This window comes from Hypomesus transpacificus, chromosome 2 (genome assembly GCF_021917145.1).
Source record: "Hypomesus transpacificus isolate Combined female chromosome 2, fHypTra1, whole genome shotgun sequence".
NCBI lineage: Eukaryota > Metazoa > Chordata > Actinopteri > Osmeriformes > Osmeridae > Hypomesus > Hypomesus transpacificus.
In genome coordinates, this window is record NC_061061.1 from 6001131 (window position 1) to 6024243 (window position 23113).

Consider the following 23113-nt stretch of genomic DNA (forward strand, 5'->3'; position numbering starts at 1 on the left):
AACTTGCCCGTTTTGGCGACAACTCCCCAAAAAAATCAATTTACGCTGCTAAACAACACCTCTCTGCTGCTTTACGCTTTGCTTTTCGCGACATAACTCCTCTTTTCGACTATCGCCTGATCTGGGCTGCAGAGTCTAAGCTTATTGAGGTCTAGCTTGAATTAGCGTTGCCTGTTAGTGGAACGGAATGTTAGTGGAACGGCTTGCGGTTAAGTCTAAGTTGACTCCAAGTGAGACTTATTCGTGGCAGCGCGACTTGCGTTAGCGACGCATATAGGCGTCACTAACGCCTATATGCACACCCCCCTGGTCATCCGAGCTTGTGCCTTCCATCTTTCTTTTTTGTTTGTTTTGGTTTTTGTGTCGTCTTTGTTTCTTTTTTAGAGGCAATATATGAGAAATGTTCATCACTGGTTAGGTGGTAAGAGGGTGGTTTAGACCCACCGGCGTAACAATGACTTGGCGGGCCCGAGTGCAGATCTCACCCCTTAACCGACATATCGTCAGGCGAAATTATTGAGTTTTGAGCTTAGCGAAGCTTAGGGAAATGTTCTTATTATCAGTGCTACGTCTGAACGCATTCATTGAACGAAAGTTCATGAACTCGTTCATACATTTTAATGAACGTGAACTGAACACCTACTGTATTTCTGCCGGATGAACGATACTGTGGACACATTCATTCTGGTGTCTATGAATGGCACGTTCACTCTTTTTAATTTCGTTTAATAAGGTGCCATATTTCTAGAGACTTCCAGGCAAAAAACACACCGTTAAAAGTCCTGTGTCCAGGTTGCCCAACCAGTCAATCACTGCGTGTGCTTTCTTCATCTACGAAAACACTGTCTATGCCTGGGAAGTGTGAGAAAGCCGAAGTTGCGTAGAGGCCGAGAGCGGTATTGCAGACTGAGAGATTTCAATCTGGCAACGGCAGCCACATATTGAAAAAAAGAACTGATCTAACGCTAGTTCATTATTTGGAGCTTTGAAGTTAGTTCAACATTTTGAATTATGAACTATGAACTGAACTAGTTCATGTTGAAAGTGAACTTTCCCAACACTTCGTATTACAATACACATTGTGAACTGATTAGTGAATGTTTAATTGTATTTTTGTTAGCTAGATATGTTAGCTTAACGTTTAGCCTATCTAGCTTTAGCTATTTTCCGACTACATCCTGCACATAGTTTTCAATATCTAACCTGGATGCTACCTTAGCCTATAGGCCTATACCTGCATTTTATGACGTTTAATAGCCATGCCTAAATGCATTCAATTAGGCTATGCCAGACAGTAAACTTTGTGATTCGCCTACCCTGGTTGCTGAGTTTCACTCATTGCTGTTGGGCTGGCGGTCAGACGTAGCGTCCTCTTGAACACCTCGTCACAAATCCAAATGAATAATTTTCAATCCAAATCATTTTGCCAGCTTTGCCACCCTTTCATCCTGCGCTTTGCGTTCGTGCCGCTTCTTGCAGCCATTTTGTGTTTGAAGGGCAAGGGAAAGCCTACTTACCGCTTACTCAACACGCAACGCAATGCAACACAACAGGATGGCAAACGATCACAACATGTGTCGGTGGGGTATAGAATCTTTGACAACATATTACCCAGACATCCTTGCTTTTTTTTTTATGGCAATCTTACTTAATAAAAACGAGATAGTTTCATTAGGTAAAAGGAAAATTGGGCAATATGAATTATTGGCTGTTGTTAACACTGACTATTGTTAAATGTTTATTGGGCAGGTGAGAATAACTGACACATAATTGAGAAATATTTGCGAATCAATCGGACTGTTTCATATGTTAACCTTTCGGTGATTTACACGGAGCGAGGCCGAGGGGCCCGGTCAGTTCTTCAGGTAGGGTTCTCACTTTTACATGAGATAGAGGACTGGCCCCCTTTCACCACGGGCCCTAGTGCAGCTGCACTCCCTGCACTCCCTATAGTTACGCCACTGTTTGGACCTCTTTCTCGTCTGGCCTCTCTCTCTCTCTTTGGAATGGGAATTAGTGTGGCGAAAGACACCTCTCCTTGGCCTATGTTTGTGGTATCTACAGATACTTCTGCCCCAATCCCATCACGCATCTCTGGCAACTTTAGCTGTTCATCCTGTGCTCTTCCTTCAGGCTCCAGTGCCCTTTCGGTGGTCAAACTTGGCTCATACACATTGGGATGTATGGCCATTGGATTTACTGGGAACATTCCAGTCCCCCTGAAGCCAGCCAGTCTGGACTGTGGCTGCCCTCCTCCATGCCCTCCCAAACATGGAAAAAAACGTTTTCCCTCCTATTTGCCGCATGAAACTCCGTTCCTCCTCATTCCAATGGTGTTTAAGAGACTTAAAGAGGGATTTGTCTGCTGGTTGCAGACAGTGGGTGGTGTGGGAAGGATAGCACACCACATGTACCCTATGTGACTGCATGAGCCTCAGGAATTTTATTTTGTATACATGGCTGGTGTGGTCGTCCAGCAGCAACACATGTGGTCTGAGCATGTCCACAAACTGCTTCCCCCAATCCAAAAACAGGTCCGTTGTTATCCACCCGTTATCAGACACCTTCACCACTGTGTTGGGGGTAACATTATAAAGCCACTCTGCTTTTAGCCTCTTGGCTTTGAAGATGATCAAAAGAGGGCCATAGTCCCCTGCAGCATTAAAGCTTGCCAAAGCTGTTGTCATCTCCCCCTTTTCACCTGACGTGACCTCTAAGCAGGCACTCCCCACCTCTGAAATCACAGTAATTGACAGAAAATTGTCCTTCACTCCTGTCTCATCACAATTCCAAATGTGGGAAGGCAAATCCTTGACTCCCAACTCAGTAAGGAGATCTTGATATTGATGGAACCATTTATCTATTGTTGTGGGGTTAGTCCATGCTGCTCTTGCAGCAGAGAGGGCCTCAGGCGCATGAAGTTTTCGAACCAGTACTGCCCAACCCTCTTCTTTTTTTTTGAAAATACAGGCAAGTTGTTTGCCTCTGCGTACTGGTAGGCAAACGACTGGATCTCCTTTCTCCTAAGCGGGAAACCTCTCTTGGAAAGGGTCTTGATCAGCCTAACCAACTCAGCCTCACTCTCATTAGGCAGGACTGGTTTGTGACTCAAGGCATGTTTGTAGCCTTGTACATTATTCTTGACCCTCCACTGTAGAGTGCTTTTTGGCACGTTCCATGCACGTGCAGTCATGTAAAGTTGTGGAGCCTGCCCTGCTTCCACCTGCTCCCTATACTCCATTATCGCGCCCTTCATCCTATCCTCACTCCATTGATTCAACTTTTGCCCCGGCTTCTGTCCTGGCCTATTCTTCTTTGCTTTCCTCCCCGACCTATTTTTCTGTCATTGGATTCTGAAATACATGATTATTATCATCATTAATAGTCGTCGTCATCTGCCGCTTGTCCGGGGATCGGGTCGCGGGGGCAGCGACCTAAGCAGGGAGGCCCAGACTTCCCTCCCCCCGGCCACTTCCGCCAGCTCTTCCTGGGGGACCCCAAGGCGTTCCCAGGCCAGCCGAGAGACATAGTCCCTCCAGCGTGTCCTGGGTCTTCCCCGGGGCCTCTTCCCAGTGGGACGTGCCCGGAACACCTCACCAGGGAGGCGTCCAGGAGGCATCCTAATCAGATGCCCGAGCCACCTCAGCTGGCTCCTCTCGACGCGGAGGAGCAGCGGTTCTACTCTGAGCCCCTCCCGGATGACCGAGCTTCTCACCCTATCTCTAAGGGAGAGCCCGGACACCCTACGGAGAAAGCTCATTTCGGCCGCTTGTATTCGCGATCTCGTTCTTTCGGTCACTACCCATAGTTCGTGACCATAGGTGAGGGTAGGAACGTAGATCGACTGGTAAATAGAGAGCTTCGCCTTTCGACTCAGCTCCTTCTTCACCACGACGGACCGATGCAGAGCCCGCATCACTGCGGACGCCGCACCGATCCGCCTGTCGACCTCGCGCTCCATTCTTCCCTCACTCGTGAACAAGACCCCGAGATACTTGAACTCCTCCGCTTGGTTCAGGATCTCCTCCCCGACCCGGAGATGGCACTCCACCCTTTTCCGGTCGATTACCATGGCCTCAGATTTGGAGGTGCTGATTCGCATCCCAGCCGCTTCACATTCGGTTGCGAACCGCTCCAGTGAGAGCTGAAGGTCACGGCCCGATGAAGCCAACAGGACCACATCATCCGCAAAAAGCAGCGACCCGATCCTGAGGTCACCAAACCGGACCCCCTCAACACCCTGGCTGCGCCTAGAAATTCTGTCCATATAGGTAATGAACAGAATCGGTGACATAGGGCAGCCCTGGCGGAGTCCAACCCTCACCGGAAACAAGTTCGACTTACTACCGGCAATGCGGACCAAACTCTGGCACCGGTCGTACAGGGACCGGACAGCCCCGATCAGGAAATCCGGTACCCCGTACTCTCGGAGCACCCCCCACATGAGCCCCCGAGGGACACGGTCGAACGCCTTTTCCAAATCCACAAAACATGTGTAGACTGGTTGGGCGAACTCCCATGTACCCTCCAGGACTCCGCGGAGGGTATAAAGCTGGTCCACTGTTCCACGGCCAGGACGAAAACCACATTGCTCCTCCTGAATCCGAGGTTCGACAATCCGACGGACCCTCCTCTCCAGGACCCCTGAATAGACTTTCCCAGGGAGGCTGAGGAGTGTGATCCCCCTAAAGTTGGAGCACACCCTCCGGTCCCCCTTTTTAAAGAGGGGAACCACCACCCCGGTCTGCCAGTCCAGAGGCACTGTCCCCGATGTCCACGCGATGTTGCAGAGTCGTGTCAACCAAGACAGCCCTACAACATCCAGAGCCTTAAGGAACTCCGGGCGGACCTCATCCACCCCAGGGGCCCTGCCACCGCGGAGCTTTTCAACCACCTCGGCGACCTCAGCCCCAGAGATAGAAGGGCCCCCCCCGATGTCCCCAGACTCTGCCTCCACGTCGGAAAGCGTGTTGGTGGAATTAAGGAGGTCTTCGAAGTATTCCTTCCACCGATCCAGGACGTCCCCCGTCGAGGTCAGCAGCGCACCATCCCCACCGTATACAGTGTTGACAGAGCACTGCTTCCCCCTCCTGAGCCGCCGGATGGTGGTCCAGAACCTTTTTGAAGCCGTTCGGAAGTCATTCTCCATGGCCTCGCCGAACTCCTCCCATGCCCGGGTTTTTGCCTCCGCGACCGCCAAAGCCGCGTTCCGCTTGGCCTGCCGGTACACATCAGCTGCCTCTGGAGTCCTACCAGCCAATAAAGTCCGATAGGCCTCCTTCTTCAGCTTGACGGCATCCCTCACCTCCGGAGTCCACCACCGGGTCCGAGGGTTACCGCCGCGACATGCACCGACCGCCCTGCGGCCGCAGCTCCGGTCAGCCGCTTCAACAATGGAGGCCCGGAACATGGCCCATTCGGACTCAATGTCCCCGGCCCCCCCCGAGACATGATCGAAGCTCTCCCGGAGGTGGGAGTTGAAGCTCCTTCTGACAGAGGGTTCCGCCAGACGTTCCCAGCAGACCCTCACATTACGTTTGGGCCTGCCAGGCCTGACCGGCGTCCTCCCCCACCATCGAAGCCAACTCACCACCAGGTGGTGATCAGTTGACAGCTCCGCCCCTCTCCTCACCCGAGTGTCCAAGACATGCGGCCCCAAGTCCGACGACACGACTACAAAGTCGATCATCGAACTGAGACCTCGGGTGTCCTGGTGCCAGGTGCACATATGGACACCCTTATGCTTGAACATGGTGTTCGTTATGGACAAACCGTGTCTAGCACAGAAGTCCAACAACAAAACACCACTCGGGTTCAGATCGGGGGGGCCGTTCCTCCCAATCACGCCCCTCCAGGTCTCACTGTCATTGCCCACATGAGCATTGAAGTCCCCCAAGAGGACGAGGGAATCCCCAGGAGGAGCGCTTTCCAGCACCCCCCCCAGAGACTCCAAAAAGGGTGGGTACTCTGAGCTGCCGTTTGGTGCATAAGCACAAACGACAGTGAGGACCCGTCCCCCCACCCGAAGGCGGAGGGAGGCTACCCTCTCGTCCACCGGGGTGAACCCCAATGTACAGGCGCCGAACCGAGGGGAAACCAGTATTCCCACCCCAGCTCGACGCCTCTCACCAAGGGCAACTCCAGAGTGGAAGAGAGTCCAGCCCCTCTCAAGGAGACTGGTTCCGGAGCCCACGCTGTGCGTCGAGGCGAGGCCGACTATATCTAGCCGGAAACTCTCTACCTCGCGCACCAGCTCAGGCTCCTTTCCCGCCAGCGAGGTGACGTTCCACGTCCCTAAAGCTAACTTTTGCAGCCGAGGATCGGACCGCCAAGGCCCCCGCCTTCGGCCGCCGCCCGTCTCACACTGCACCCGACCCCCATGACCCCTCCTGCGGATGGTGAGCCCACTGGAAGAGGGTCCCACGTTGTCTCTTCGGGCTGTGCCCGACCGGGCCCCATGGGAAAAGGCCCGGCCACCAGGCGCTCGCCATCGAGCCCCACCCCCGGGCCTGGCTCCAGGGGGGGGCCCCGGTGACCCGCTTCCGGGCAGGGGCAACTGAGAACCATTGTTGTATTTCTTCATGGTTGGTTTTTTGAGCCACTCTTTGTCTGGTCTTTCACCTGGAACCTGTTTGCCTTGGGTGACCCTACCAGGGGCATGAAGCCCCCGACAACATAGCTTCCAGGATCACTAGGACACGCAAACCCCTCCACCGCGGTAAGGTGGTGACTCAAGGAGGGGATCATTAATAGTATTCAGTCAATTTGAAGTTGGCTAATTAATTATGCTAACTAGCGTGTATTATAATAATAAGTATATTCGCATTTTAGCAATTAGCTCAATATAGTCAGTTGAATCAATCTTGGGTGAAATATCTACATTTACTCGTATATAAAAAGGGAACTAAATTTGAATGATTTAAATGGGTGTCCCAGTTTGCCAGTAATAACATGTCCCAGTTTAACAATACACTATTGGCTGACTGGGACAGTGTCAAAATCGAATTTTTATTAAAAAGTCGATGATTAATATTGATGATATGAAAAAAAAAAAACATATTCACCATTACATCCCATAACAAAATATGTAACAATTACAAACAATCCATTACCTTTTACTACTTACCATCGCGATCACTGCAAGGTTGTTGAATATTGTAAGCCACACCCCCCGGAAGTGATGTCATAGCCAGACAACCTATATTTTCTAATCACATACTTGCTTAAGATGAGCTCAGTGTTGATTTTTATTAATGGAAACATATGCATGTAAATATAACAATTATAGAGCTTAACTGTCCCACTTTACCCATTGTCCCACTTTACCAGTATTCACCCTAGTATACTAATTTCAAACGCGTCTCACAGAAGCAAGTATAATGCTAAAGGTTTTAAGGCTTGCTAGCCTGTAATACTGTCTGTACAAAGAGAATTCCTTAGTTCAGCTAGCTCAGCTAGATTAGCTGCTATCCTGTTTACAACAGTATGAAAGTCTTCAAGTTATCATACGAATACTAACGCTAAAATACATGTTTTGTACTGCCGTTGTAGGCTGTTATTACTCACTGTCAAATGTAACAATGAAAATCTCTGATACCCCTTTTCCACCAACGCATTTTGGGAGCCGGTTCGGAGCCGGTGCCTAATTGCGAACCAATTCTTCCTCTTTCAACAGACTGGAACCGGAAAAGTGGTTTGTACGTGGTTCGTACGTGGTTCGCAACGAGCACCACTTCGCAGCTGGTCTAGTTTACGAACCAACAAAGAAACGCTTGGGGCGGGGTTACCGTGACCAACAAAACGCTTTGGCCGCCATTGCAAAGTTTTTACAATTCATATTTTAGCTAAACGGTACTTGTAAATAAGAATCTGAATGAAAATGTATCGAGAAGTGGGCAGTGTAGTTGCTGAAAATGTGCTTATTTTATTGATGAAACTGCTAATTTGTAAATTTGCTCCGACTTTTATTATTCTCGATTGTAATGTAAACATTCGGGATGCGCGCGCAATGTGGCTGCAGAAAACCGGGAAAGGATAGAATTTTTAATGGCAAAAGGACCACGCGGATAATACAAATAGTTAAATTTAAAAATACCAAAAAGGTCGAGAAGGACAGCCTTTAAAAGAGAAAGCGATTACCCATTGATCTGTCGCATCAGAATTTTGATTTGGGTCACGACAGTCTTGAAATTTGAGTGAGAATGTTGCCCGGTACAGACCGCATAGTCGAGTGGCAACCATGTCTTCGTCATGTCACTAAGTTCATAATTTAACAGTTCGGAATTTTACAGTTTAACAGTCAATTTTACATTTTAAAAGTCGAGAAGGACAGCTTTCAAGAGATATGGGAATTCTGCTTTTAGCCAGCTGGTCCGATTGTTTTTCTGATTTGTTCAAACTGGCCATGAGTGAGACTGCGTCCCCGGTACTGCGTCCCCTGTTTTGACGTTAGCCTCAGTTAGACTCGCTCACTGGCAGTGTGCACAATGTTGTGATTCACTCAATTTTACACCAGAAACGTCAGGGAGGACTGCCTAATGTAGACACAAGCCTGATGGAGATAGCCAGAATCTCGGATTTCTTTAACAAAGCCTGTTTAATTCGTCATTTGCCTGAGAAAGCGACCTCCGTTAGCCAGGCTAGTTTTGGCTGATCACTTGGTCAGGCTATTTAAGGGTATCGGGGTCAAGTGAATTTTGTGCATAGACAAGTGAAACGTAAATGTATTTGTCCAAAGGCCAAGAGCCTCAAAGTTAATATCAAGCCCTGCAATCCAGTGGCCAGAGATATATGATGACCTGATCGACACTCCCAAGTGTAATAGACCGGGGAGAAGTTCGACTTTTACAACCGAAATGCGCAGTTGAGACTGCTTGACAGTTGTGTGACGTAGGGTGATAATTGGTCTATACAAATGGCGAGTTGAACAAACACGTCGGATGCGCCGTGTTTGGATGCCGATGTAGGTTCGCAACACCATGAGCAACAACAGCAACGAAACATCCGCCATTGTTGATGTTGTGTTTGGCGCTACCGCGCTAGCGTTGCTTGGAAATATGAGACGTATACAGTGACGTAGTGACGTGGCTCTGTGGTGGCTCTCGCCCGTGGAAAAGCAAACCGGTTCTTAGTAATCTCCGTTCTTGAACCAGCTCTGAACTGGCTCTAGCACCAGCTCCGAACTAGCTCCCGGTTCACTTTGGTGGAAAGGGGGTATGAGGGGTGCAGGAGTCTCGTGAGTCGTTGTCTTCAAGTCTTCTCCAACAATAAAATCAAATGGTCTTTTTCTTGTGCGTCGTAGCAAGCTCGCGCGTGTGTCAAGGGGCTCTGGCCCCTTGTGTGTGTGAGAATGTGTAGCAGCAGGGGACAGAGGATATAAGGCAGGGGTGGGGAACCTTTTTTCTGATAAGGGCCATTTGGATATTTATAAAATCATTCGGGGGCCTTACAGAATTATCAACTTAAAAATGTGCCTGCTATATTTGGTCAAACATTTAATTAACTCACCCTTAAGGTGATGGCTGGAACTGCTTCTCTTTGTGAGTTTTGTGATGTTAGCTGGCACGGATTTAGCCTGCTTTGACTGGGGATGCAGTGAACATTTCTGGGGTGTATCATGATTACGAAAAAGGATCGTATTATTTTTTATATTGCTACCATTTTTGAGACTGCTTATCAATCCGAGTATTAATCAGGCGCCGAGCCAAACATTGTAAACATCAGGGCTTAGGTCAAAAGGGTTTGATTTGCTAGAAAGGAATTCCACACTTACTGCGAGCGCGCGGGCGAAATTTGGTACATTGGTTCGCTACGCGTCTCCACGGTCCTCTTCCACATATGAAAATAGTGCTGCCGCCAACCAATAATGCAGCTAAGTGTACTATCCATATTTTAGTATAGGGTGATTTCAGGTAATGTGGGACACTTTTTGGTAGAGGCTCCAGTAGACTTACAAAATAACTGTTAACTCGCCAGGGGCGGTCCTAGCACATTTGGCGCTCTGGGCGAGCTTCACTCGTGGCGCCCCCCCCCTCCAAAAAAAAAAAAGTTAAAAAGTTTAAAACGCTTTTGCACGAAAACGGAATTGCAACTTTCAAACTTTATTTTGCCCTGCAAGACTGCATTTCTTTCAAATAAACACAACAACGATCACAACGATGAATAAACATTAAATAAAGAACAAAATCCCTGAGAAAATGTCAAGTCTATGCTGAACTACGCTCCGGCCAAGCCCCCTGTTCAACGGTGCACACACGGTGCACGGTCACATTCACTCCCTCATCGCCTGCAAATAATGTTTTTTTAGTCTTCTGTTCTGTTGATGCCTGGCAAACAACAATCTTAGAAGTGTACTCATATTAGGGGGTGTGATTTGCACTTCAGGGCCACCGTACATATTCACTCGTTTTAAGCAATCAATCTCCCTGAACAAAATTAGACAAAACGGAATTCACCAAAATGTCATGACACATCGAAAATGACGCAAATTGCGGTACAGCTGAACTTGAACTGATGTTTCGACTGAATGACAATAACAAAGAACGTCAGAAGTCACTGGCTAGCTAGCGTTAGCTAACTATCTAGCAAGATTACATACAATCCATTCGCTAAAGTTGACAATACGTATTGGATTTTTACCAGTATTCCTCACTTGTTGACAAATTGCCGTGTTTGTCTTCGCCTAATGCAACAACACTACAAATAGCTTACTCGTTGCATAGCACACCCATTAGCCATTAAGGATATTAAGGAAGACAAACACGGCAATTATTGGGTGTGCTATGCAACGAGTAAGATATTTGTAGTGTTGTTGCACTGGCTAATTGGCTATATATGTGCGCTCCTATTTTAATCATGTTTTTTTTTGTATAACGTAGAATAAATGGACATATCATTTTTGATATAGGTACCAAAGGTATTTTACAGGGCTACTGTAAAATCCTTAAAGAACTAGGTTATGTGACATGGAGTAGAAAAACGTTCAATGATAAGGTACATCTTTTCTTCTTAACTCCACTAAAGTGCCCGGGGCAATTCACGCATTCATGAACCGTTTTCTTATCTGGAATTCATCATAGGCTAAGACTAGAATTTAAGGATTTACCTTTCGCCTTTGCACATTTCTCTTATTCTTCCTTTCTTTTCTTCTTAAATTTCGCCCTGGATAGCTTTTGCCTCTTCATTATTTCGTTCTTCAAAGTTCTTGAACACACACACACCCTAACCAAACGCCTCACTGTGCTAGCATGTTCTGATAACACCAAGCTTCCTTTTTTAAGGGGACCTATACCTGGCTCATTTTACCCTAATGTTAGATTTATTTTTGAATGTCAAAATATTGGTTGGAGATAAAGAAGGGGGCGCAACAAAAAAAAACTGCCCAGCAACAAAAAAAGAAAAACGTTTATTTTAATTTTTTGCTGGGCGCATTTTTTTGCGCCCCCCTCTGAGTGGCGCTCTAGGCGACCGCCTATACCGCCTGTAGGAAAGACCGCCCCTGTAACTCTCCCCAGTGGTGTTTCTGTAAATCGTTTTAGGGCTTAGGAACATTTTCATGTTGGAATGAAACGTCCGCGGGCTGGACGTTCCCCACCCCTGATTTAGGGAACCAGCCCTAGAAATTAGCCAAGCATGCATATTTTAAATATTCACAATAAATCTACTTTTCATCTTACATTGAACTATTTTTCAGATTTGTGGGGGTGGGCGTTATAGGTTCTAGAGGCTTTTTTGTTCCTCATGAGAAATAAGGCATATGTAATGAATTTCTGAATTTTGGGACAAATGGAATGCAATTATGGTATCACTTTGAAAAAGTACAATTGGGGAGAGGCCGTAGCGCCACCTAAGGATAATGGTGGGTCATTTGTGGTGTGGTAGTTACTCAAGGCCTATACTATCAATGTTTCAGCATTTTGATAACTTTTTACCATTGCATACAAAATCAGAAATGCAATACCATCAAGACCCATAAGGCCTTTGCTAAAGACCAAGGAATGAGTGGGGGCTTGGTCAGCCCACACTCTCCTGAAATATTGCGTGTGCGTCTTGCCAAGCCCGCGCGTGTGTCAAGGGAAGGCTGAGTGTGTGAGACTGTGGAGCGCGCGCGCTGAGGAGGAGAGAGAGAGAGCATTTGGGCAAAAAGCTCTAGAAATTAGCCAAGCATGCATATAAAAAAAAAAACACAAATCTACTTTTCACCTTATATTCAACTTTTTTTTCTGATTTGTGTACTGTACATTCTCAAGAGTCTTCATATGAACTTGTGATTGAAAGTAGTGAAAGTGTGAGTATCACTTTTTGACCGGCGGATGTGTAAATCATTATTTTAGCGTTAGCGATAAATTCGATTTGCTTTATATCAATCATTTTTGGAGATATGAAGTTGCCTTTGCACACGGTAACATGTTGTAGTGTCTTCCCCGTGATATACCAAATTTGGTGTTGATTTCTCAAACATTTGCTGAGATATGACCCAACTTCCTGTTTGGTTGCTTTGCTGACAAATTTAATTGGCTGTACCGGACAAACGGTTTTGAAAATCAGAAATCCCTATGATAACTTTTGTGAGGCTCAGTCCGGAGATCATCTCGGGCAATTTCAAAGAAATTTCGACCAAAAATTGAATTTATACAGAAAAATCCAATATGGCAACTGTTATAGGTTCTTGAGGCTTTTTTGTTCCTTATGAGAAATAAGGCACATGTAATGAATTTCAGAATTTTGGGACTTTTGACCTGCAAATGGCATCACTTTCAGGGATGCAAACGGCGCGCTTTTCGGCCCCTTCTGCTTTTTTCACGTCAGTTTGGGTGACTTGTGTGAATCGTGCAGATCCTAAGAGGTTTTTTTTAAGGGGGGGTGGCTGATTATAATTGCAACCAGGGCCGGCCTAAGGCATAAGCGAACTAAGCGGCTGCTTGCGGCCCCCATGGCCACCAGGGGGCCCCCAAGAGCACATTAAGTTACAGCTTAATTTTAAAATTATATTATGTTAATGGTAATTATACAAATTTGCAATAAACTCAATATTATGTTGACCGGCTGGCAAGGAAGATAATAGCCTACTACTGCTGGTTTAATATATTATCTTGGGGGCCTGCCTTTGTCAGCACTCATACAGCTACATGACGTTGTCGATTGTTCGAGAACAGAAAAGATCAGTCGGCAATCGCAATCTGACACGGCAAAAAGCAATGGCACAAAAAAGGACATATTCTTCTGGTGCAGAGAAAAGAAAACAGAGGAAGAGAAAAAACAGCAAGATCAAGGTATGTTTGCATGATTAATTACAGTTTTTAACCATAAACATTTACTGTCTAGAGCAGGGGTGTCAAACTCATTTCGCATCGTGGGCCACATACGGCCTAGGGAGATGTCAAGTGGGCCGGACCATTAAAATTATACCATACTCTGCTATAAATAACCAAAATATCATGTCTTTCTTCTGTGTTATCTAGTTTAATTGATATAAACACCATATCGTATAAAGTGCGTCCAACCGCATTAACAAGTAATGATCTCTTAGGTGGTGTAGTTGGTTAAAGCGATGTACGATTACATATTGTTAATGCGAATCTGGGATCCCAAGTTCGCGCCCCAGTCCAGTGAATCTCGTACGATATTCTTTAACTTTTACTGTGAGAAAATGACATAATTCTAAAGGCCTACGGATGTATCACAACATTTTAATGTGTGAGCACTAATATCAGATCAAAATGAACACATGTAGCCTTAATTAAATATTGAATAACGTAGGGTAGTCTACCGTCGGAGACAACCACTACGCCTCATTCAGCCAGTTTAAACGGCTGCTAGATGACGCTGTTCATTTTCAAAGCGCCGATAGTTCGGCTCTTTGGGCCGGCACAATCCGGAAGAAACCATCAAAGCTTCACAAGGCATCGTTCGCCCATCCCTAGTAGAGACCAAGGTATTAATTGATACCGTCTGCTGTTTTCAGTCTGTCTCAGTGATGCGGCTTGTCTTCTACTCTGATGGAAAGAGTGCGCCCCTTAGCGGATAATCCATGAATTGCAGCGAATTAAAAATATTAATTCCATGTCTTTTATGCATTTTTTCCACTTTCAAATTATCCTGCGGGCCTGATCGAACCTCCTTGGGGGCCGGTTCCGGCCCGCGGGCCGTATGTTTGACACCCCTGGTCTAGAGATAGATGCATCACACAAGCCTTCAACGTTAGCTAGAGCTAACTAGCTATAATTTTAGTGTAACACTTAGACTAGCTAGCTATCTTACAAAATATAACAATAGCTAGATCCCCACCCTTTAAAATTGGCATGTATCTTGCTAGTATGCATTCACCTAGGTGGATTTACCTAGGCGGGTGCATATTAGCTAAATACATTTCAAAATACATTTCGATTGCCATTGAACTTTGCTATTAGGTAGGTTTGCTAACTAGGCTACGTTGTGAGCTAACATAAGATAGCTACTTGACAGTTAAGGCCGTTATATGGTACTCCGTACTTCACGATTACGGACACATGGGAAGGGCCTACACATAGATGGAACGCCCTGAAACGCCCTCTCCGTCGTCTCAGGGGCCGTCGGAGAGCTCTCCTGTGCACCGTTGAAATTCCTGTCGATCCGTCATGCCTTGCTGTACAGCGACGGATACCCCTTGGCCGTTATTGGTCCGCTACGACATCATTTCCAAACGGCCTCATTTCTGTACCTCACGTTTACTGTTTCATTCCCTATATCACAATACTGCCATGTTAAAAATTTGGTTGGTCTAGTCCAAATAATCTCTGAGTAACTGAGAGAAATGCAAAAAGTGTTGCAACTGTCCCCAGTCTGACCTACATAAACACTCGACGACGACGACGACGCTGACGACTTCGACAGAAAGGCGTTTTCTCTAAGGTCGTCTTCTTGAAAGACGTCTGTGAAGAGAACTTCTTGGAGAGAAAGTTTATTGTGAGCTAGTTTATGTTCTACTCTAGCGAATTCAGAAACGTGAGTTTGTTGTCTGTGCACTGACTGCCACAGTTTAGTGACCTAGAGTAGTACATTGTAGTATTGACTGTACATACAGTTTGTATGGATCTTTTTGTTTCCAATTATATCAGTCTTTTTGTTTATCATTTTTCACATTGGATTATACACTTGGTGGTGGAGAAATTAATTCACAGAGCCTTGTCTATATCGCAGGGGTTTTCAAAGTGGGTGCCGCGGCACCCTGGGGTGCCGTGACGCATGCTCAGGGGTGCCGCGTAATGGCCCAAGACTTGATCATTTAATGATTAAAAATATATTATAATAATTTTATATTAATTTTATTGATATTCTATTAGGCTATTTAGGCTATTTGCAGCACAAACATCAATCGGTTACAGTTCACAGTTGATTCAGGGCTTAACGTCAACAACAGTTCTTTTGTTAACTTTGTTCGTTATTCCGTATTGACAGCAGATGGAGGAGCGCAAGTAGGGGCAATGGATACGTTTTTAAAGAGAATGCATCCACCTCCACAGGAACAGACATCGGAATCGAATTCAGCAAAGAGAAAAGTGAGGCATTATAACGACTCGTACCTCCAGTAGGTAACGTGCCCCACACCAGTATGCCTGGTCTGCATGGAGACGTTGGCTAATGCAGCCATGGTGCCTAGCAAATTGGCAAGGCACCTGGAGACCTAGCACCCGGCAGACCAGAACAAAGACATTTAATATTTTAAAAGACTTTAAACACTGAATACCACACAGAGCGTACGTATGCTTTCTACCGTGCGCACGTGTAGGCCTATGAGAAGGCACAAAAGGCTTGTTTTAGAGATATGTTTAGGGGTGCCGTGAGCCAGAAAAGTTTGGGAACCACTGCTATATCGTATCGTCTCGTCACATGATCAAATAGAGACTTGCCATTGCACAACAACATACATATTACCCAGCAATCATCATTGCTAATCACAAAAATACCAAAGAAAATAAGAATGTATTCATTTCATGGAATCGTTTTTTAATAGTTTCTATAGTGTATATAAGATAAGCATATCATTTTGTTATAGAGTGCTACTATTTTCCCCACAAATAATACCTACCATGATATAGATAAGTTTGCTCTTTCAGGTCTTTATATAGCATTAGACACATTCCTTAATGTAATATTATGTGACTGCACCTGCTGCACTCATCGTTTGACTAGTGACAGTTGGTAGGAGGTTCACACGTGTGATGAGAGGTGGGAGATAAACAACCACGATTTCTAACTTACAAAGACGTAACAAAGCAACGTGTTTTCGACAAACAAACGCTTCTCCACCTACTGCTCTGGCGGTGAGTTATTTTCAGGCCCCCCAGCCTTCGGAGAACCATAAGGGCAACAAAAATGCTAATTAATCCGTCCTATCCGGCGGCCCGCCCATCCGTAACGGGGTCTGAGTACCATACTGGCACCTTTAAGCTCGCTAACAAAGCTAGCATAGAGTACCCAGGTAAAAAAAAAATATGCTAAGTATACTAAATCTTAGCATACTTGAGTATACTTGAAGAGTGATTAATCACCAGTATACTTCAAGTTATTGAATGATTAGTTAATTTGAAGTGTGCTATTTTGGAACAACTTATTTTGTAATATATTTAAATTGTAATTAAATTGTACTAAAGCACAATTAAAAGTATATTAAGTAGGGATGCACCGAATATTCGGCCACCGAAAATATTCGGCCGAAAATGTCCAAAAACATAATTTTCGGTTTCGGCCGAAGGAGTAAAAACGCCGAAAAAATTACACCGAACCTTTCTAGTTTTTATTTTTTTTAAAGCAACCAGTGTGGAATGAGCCTGGTGCGCTTCTAAAAAATACGGATTAAAAAAGAGCCGCAGGTAAGTTTGTTAACAACTAACTGACAATAAAGGGAGATAAAAAAGGGTCCGCATGCACTTGTAAACAACTAAATGACAATAAACGGAGATGAAAAAAGAGCCGAGCGCACCTGTTAACAACAAAATACCAAGTAGAGAGAAAAAAATCTGCGCACACTTCATGCAGCAAACATGTCAGCAGTGTGGAAGCATTTTAAAGTGTCGGAAAACGGAGAAAATAAGGCCGTTTGCAGACAGTGTTATGCTGAACTTTCTAGAGGGGGAACATCTGCGAAGACGTTCACCACATCAGGCTTGATTCATCACCTTAAATCCAAACACCCCAGACAACATGAGGAGTACGAGAGAGACACCACCGCGGCAGCAACTAAAAGGAAAGTAGGCCTACCCAGCTCACACACTCCATCTGTGGCTGACGTTTTTGAAAAGGCAAAAAAGTTTGGCAGTGACAGTGCTAAAGCTAAGGGCATTACAACTAAAGTAATGGAATTCATTACCTTGGATGACCAACCCTTCTCAGTTGTAGAGGACGTAGGGTTCCGTAGGCTAATGGGACATATTGAGCCCCGTTACACTGTCCCAAGTAGACGGCATTTCTCGGATGTATGCTTACCCGAAATGTATAACGTTGTGTCAACCCACGTCCACGAGCTCTTGGCTACAGATATTGCAGCCTTTAGCTTCACCACAGATATATGGAGCTCGGATGTCAGTCCCACCAGCATGCTGAGTTTAACGGCACAGTGGATAGACACTGAGTTCAACCTACAAAAGGTTGTTCTTCACTCGCAAGAGTTCAGAGGCTCCCATACAGCCGCAGCCATCTCAGATGCATTTGCCAAAATGTTTGACACTTGGCGTATCAACCCATCCAAAGTGCATGCGATAGTGAGTGACAATGCAAGAAATATGACCAAAGCCATGGAAGACAGCAACCTTAAAGGCATAAGGTGCATGGCCCACACGCTTCAACTGGCCGTCAACGAGGGAGTGTTGAGTCAGCGCAGTATAGCGGATGTAATTGCGACCGGCAGGAAAATTGTGGGCCATTTCAAGCATTCTCCGCTTGCCTAAGGGCGCCTACAAGCAATCCAAGAGCAATTGTGAATGCCACCGAAACGTCTCCAACAAGATGTGAGCACAAGGTGGAACAGTACGTATTACATGCTGGAAAGCCTTTTTGCACAAAAGCGAGTCCTGGCTTCATACATTGCCGATCATGATCTCCCCGCGACATTCAGCGCATCCCAGTGGCTATGTCCATATACTTAAAGTGTACTAAGTATACTTGAAGTTGTTCCACTTTAGCACATAAAAGTACACTTAATACACTTTAAATTGTGCTTTAGTACAATTTAATTACAACTTAAATACATTTAATACAAAATAAGTTGTTCCAAAATAGCACACTTCAAATTAATTAATCATTCAATAACTTAAAGTATACTTTAACTAATTAGTCTCCAAGTATACTCAGGTATGCTATGAATAGGTTTCTTAACATTTACTTTTTTTATCTGGACCCTGGAGTGATATTTCGTCAAAGTCAGAGTACGAAGCGCACTGTAGTACAAGTAGCACTTTCAATGCAAACGTACCACTGTGTAGCCAACGCTGAGAGAAAGTAAACCACATGATAGATTATTTGATGATGCACTGATTGTAACGGATGGCTATCTAACTAGACAACATTCAGGGTGAACACTCAAATTATCTAAACTATAGACCATAGCATTACACATATCAAAACAAAACGAACACAACAATAGAACTCCAAACAATGCTTATTTAACCAAGCTAATGCCCTTAACTTAGTAGCTTTTCATCTTGCCGCAGGGCATTCTGGGTACCAAAAGCAATGTACGAGTGTCGGCGATCTTACAGCATTTTGTAACATACTTCGATTGTGGATACTAGTATCTCCAGAAATAAAGCCAAGTCACTCATTTAGTGGAAGAATCCATTGTTATGTCTACGAAATTATTTTAGTTAAAGTTTAGTTAGCTACCTTGCAAATCATGAGGATAGCCTATTGTATTCTATGTGACAAAGGACAAGGGTGTTTTGTCCCTCGGAAGTTGCTTTAGGCTTGATGCTGAAACCATTAGTTCACGTGAAATCAGTGAGGGCTGTTCGAATGGTTATGTCAAGAAGAGCAGTGGTAAAATACAAGTTTTGAAAAGATACCGCGTCCGTGTCTCATGGTCCACACGATCATATACAATTATATCTAAAACGAGCTTACAAAGAGCTTGTTTACACTACCAAAGTTGAATTAGTAATGTTAGCGATGCTAGCGTTAGCTTGCTAGCTAGCCTATAACATTTCACTGGGTCTTGCAGCTGTTTGATTAACTGAAATTATTATGAAATGTTATGTTCTACTAGCCATTTGCCTACTTTAGCAAGTCACTGTATTTCCAAGCCCTGATAGTGCAACTGAGACGATACCGAAAATAATTCCTCAAGTAATAAGCCCCCGTTCAAGTGTTGACCATTAAATAGAGATCTTGAAAGAAGCCACTTTTTTGTTCTAAAACCGGACTATGAGCCACTTCGAAATAGAAGCCGTACAAGCACAATAAAACTGTAAAAAAAAAAAAGAGGTACTTTACTCTACTACACACTACAGTACAGCAAATGTATACCAGTACACTGAAGGCTGAATTGATCAAGGGACTTCGAAAGTAACTTAAAATATCCTAAAATTTCAGCATATTAAAATTTATATTTTTAAAGTAAGCTTTAAGTGCATTGTTACAAAGTAAATTTTTAGCATGCATTTTAAAATATACAAATAATATGTTTAAACACAAAGTTCCAGTTGTACACTTTGGAAATTACACATACGTTTTACTTAAAGTATATATTTTTTGAATATATTTACTAAAAGTGTACTGTAGTACAATTTTTTTAAAGTGTGTTCAACGTATTAACGTTAAAATTGGTAAAAGCATGATGGTAGTATACTTTTTATATATTCACAGATAGTACACTTTTTCTTAGTATATTTAAAATGTACTATTCAAAATGTGAATATGCTTGAAATACTCTTAAGTAAACTTTTTTTTCACCTGGGTAGCTTGCATAGATCCTACCCTTTTGGGGTCATTGTTATAATATTCCATTATCATTATGCCTCAATTAGCTAGTTATAGATTAAGAGTTGTGGTTTCAAGTGTACAGATGGCTTGCTGCTCTGTGAAATCATTTTTGTTGTTAAATTAATATTCTGATCCGTCTACAAAACAGTTGAATGTTTCGCACTTTTGCACATTGCTAGTTTAAACCATAAGCTATTAAAGAGGTTAACTTGTGTACAATAGATGCATTGTCTGGTTTATTTAGCTACATTTCAGTACACCACATTAAGTACACCACTTAGTACTGTATGATTCTGAATACTTAAAGTTTAAATCATCACCTGACCAATCTTGTGGGTTTGCTTCTGTTAAAATAAAAAACTGTATAAGGGTAAAAATCAATGTTATGATGTAAGCAACACAACTAATAACATTGCTAATTAGTGCATTAGATAAATAGTGTGCGAATAATCAAGCATTAAATATAATCAATAATATTTGCGTCACAGGGGGGCCCCTAAATCAATTCTGCTTAAGGCCCCATAAAGGTTTGGGCCGGCCCTGATTGTAACAACAGTAATTCTGGACTGCCTCCACCAAACAAATAAATAGGAAAAGCTCCATCAGGAGCTGTAATAATTGTTATCACCATGACAACCCTTACAAAAAAGAAGTATACTTCAAGTTTATTTTGTAAGTATACTTAGTATAAAAAGTATACTATTATCATGTTACTTAAAGTATACTAGCAGTGTATTTATTTATGTACTCTTTTTGTACTAAGTAAACTAAATTGGCCCACTTTTAGGTCATTTAGTACACTTTAAAGTACAATTATAGTGTATTTCAAGGTTTAATTTTGAATTAGTCTTAAAGTACTTAGGCTTAATTAGGCTTAAAGTAGCCTGTGTAGTGCACTTTCAGTTCATCAAGTATACTTCCTAAAGTACTTCAAAGTATACCTTGGAATACTCTAAAGTAACCTGTGTAGTGCACTTTCAGTTCATGAAGTATACTTTCTAAGGAGCCTCAAAGTGTACTTTGTGTACATGAATGATTAGAATGAGATGGATCTAAAAAATGTAACCTGTAATGTACTTTAAAATTATTTCGATAATGTTTTTTGTTGTATAATAATAGAAAAAGTACATCCTACTCCAGAAGAAATGTATACCATTTTCTGTTTCTAAGCATACTTCTTAAAAGTATATCAAAAGTGAACTAAAAGTGTACTATCCATATTTTAGTATACTTACAGTATACTTTAATATACTTCTTTTTTGCAAGGGAACTCACTCACGCAACGTTGGCCACAACATCTGTGGGTCACGCAGGTTGTGTTTGTCATTCGCAACACAGGCTCATCGATTTGCTTGTGGGAATTTTCTTTACTCAACGTTGTCCTGAGGGCAGAAACATTTGTGATTGGTTTAATCTGTCAACCAATCGCGAGAGAGGAGAGAATTGCAGAGGCGGGGCCTCCATTTTCAATCATTTTCAATCTTTTGGGCATTTTCAGTTGCGCACAGCAAAGATCGGAACTGGATATTTCAGGATATAATGGATGTAATTTCAAAGCATTCATAAATTCAAAAAATGTGTAATCTTTTAATACCTGCCAGTGCTATCAACATTACGTGTGCCCATACATGTTAACCATAAGCGCTAGCTAAGCTAGGTAGCTAGCTAAGCTAGCTAGTCAAGCCATCAGGTGAGCTAGAAAGCTTAGCTAAGCTAGCTAGTCAAGCTAATAATGTGAGCTAGAGCTAGAATGCTTAGCTAGCTAGTCAAGCTAATCAGGTGAGCTAGAAAGCTTGTTAATGTACATTGCATGGCTGTTTAGTCTCATCTGGTCCCAGGGCAGAGACCATGGTTTCCCGCAATTTTGTCTCAGTGAATCTCCTGGTCTCAGGGCAGGTTGTCTGAGGGCAGGTGAATCTTCTGGTCTCATGGAAGGTTGTCTGAGGGCAGGTGAATCTCCTGGTCTCAGGGCAGGTTGTCGGAGAGCAGGTGAATCTCCTGGTCTCAGGGCAGGTTTTCTGAAGTTTGACTCCCTGCCCTGAGAACAGAAAAATACAACTTCTGCCCTGAGACCAGGAGATTCACCTGCCCTCAGACAACCTGCCCTGAGACCAGGAGATTCACCTGCCCTCAGACAACCTGCCCTGAGACCAGGAGATTCACCTACCCTCAGACAACCTACCCTGAGACCAGGAGATTCACCTGCCCTCAGGCTTCCTGCCCTGAGACCAGAGGAGACAGTTGACTCCCTGCCCTGAGAACAGAAAAATACAACTACTGCCCTGAGACCAGGAGATTCATCTGCCCTCAGACAACATGCCCTGAGACCAGGAGATTCACTCAGACAAAATTGCGGGAAACTCAATTCTCAGCTCTCTGCCCTGGGACCAGATGAGACTAAACAGCCATAAAGAAAAGCCAAATATATAAAATTTGACTACACTGCCCTAAATAGCCATTGTTTTTTTGAAAACGAGTACAGTAAAGCTTAATGCGATGTACATCAACAAGCTTTCTAGCTCACCTGATTAGCTTGACTAGCTAGCTTAGCTAAGCTTTCTAGCTCACCTGATGGCTTGACTAGCTAGCTTAGCTAAGCTTTCTAGCTCACCTGATTAGCTTGACAAGCTAGCTTAGCTAGCTACCTAGCTTAGCTAGCGCTTATGGTTAACATGTATGGGCACACGTAATGTTGCTAGCACTAGTAGGTATTAAAAGATAAAAAAAATAATTAATTACAAATTTTTTGAATTTATGAATGCTTTGAAATGATAACCAGTTCCGATCTTTGCTGTGTGCAACTGAAAATGCCGCCTGAAGATTGAAAATGGAGGCCCCGCCTCTGCAATTCTCTCCTCTCTCGCGATTGGTTGTCAGATTAAACCAATCACAAACGTTTCTGCCCTCAGGACAACGTTGAGTAAAGAAAATTCCCACGAGCCATCGATTTGGCTAGCAATGGCTAGCAATTTCGCCAACAAATACCAAGAAAGAGGTTGCAGCAGTTTATCTTTTGACTACACTTGCAAAATCTGCTAATGGGACCGAGCTCGAATAGCTTCGGCGACTTTTTATAGTACAAAATCGCTATAATTAAAAAGTAGATGATGCAGTCTTTCGACAGACCCTCCAATCATCAAGCAGAAACCCGGCGTGCGTT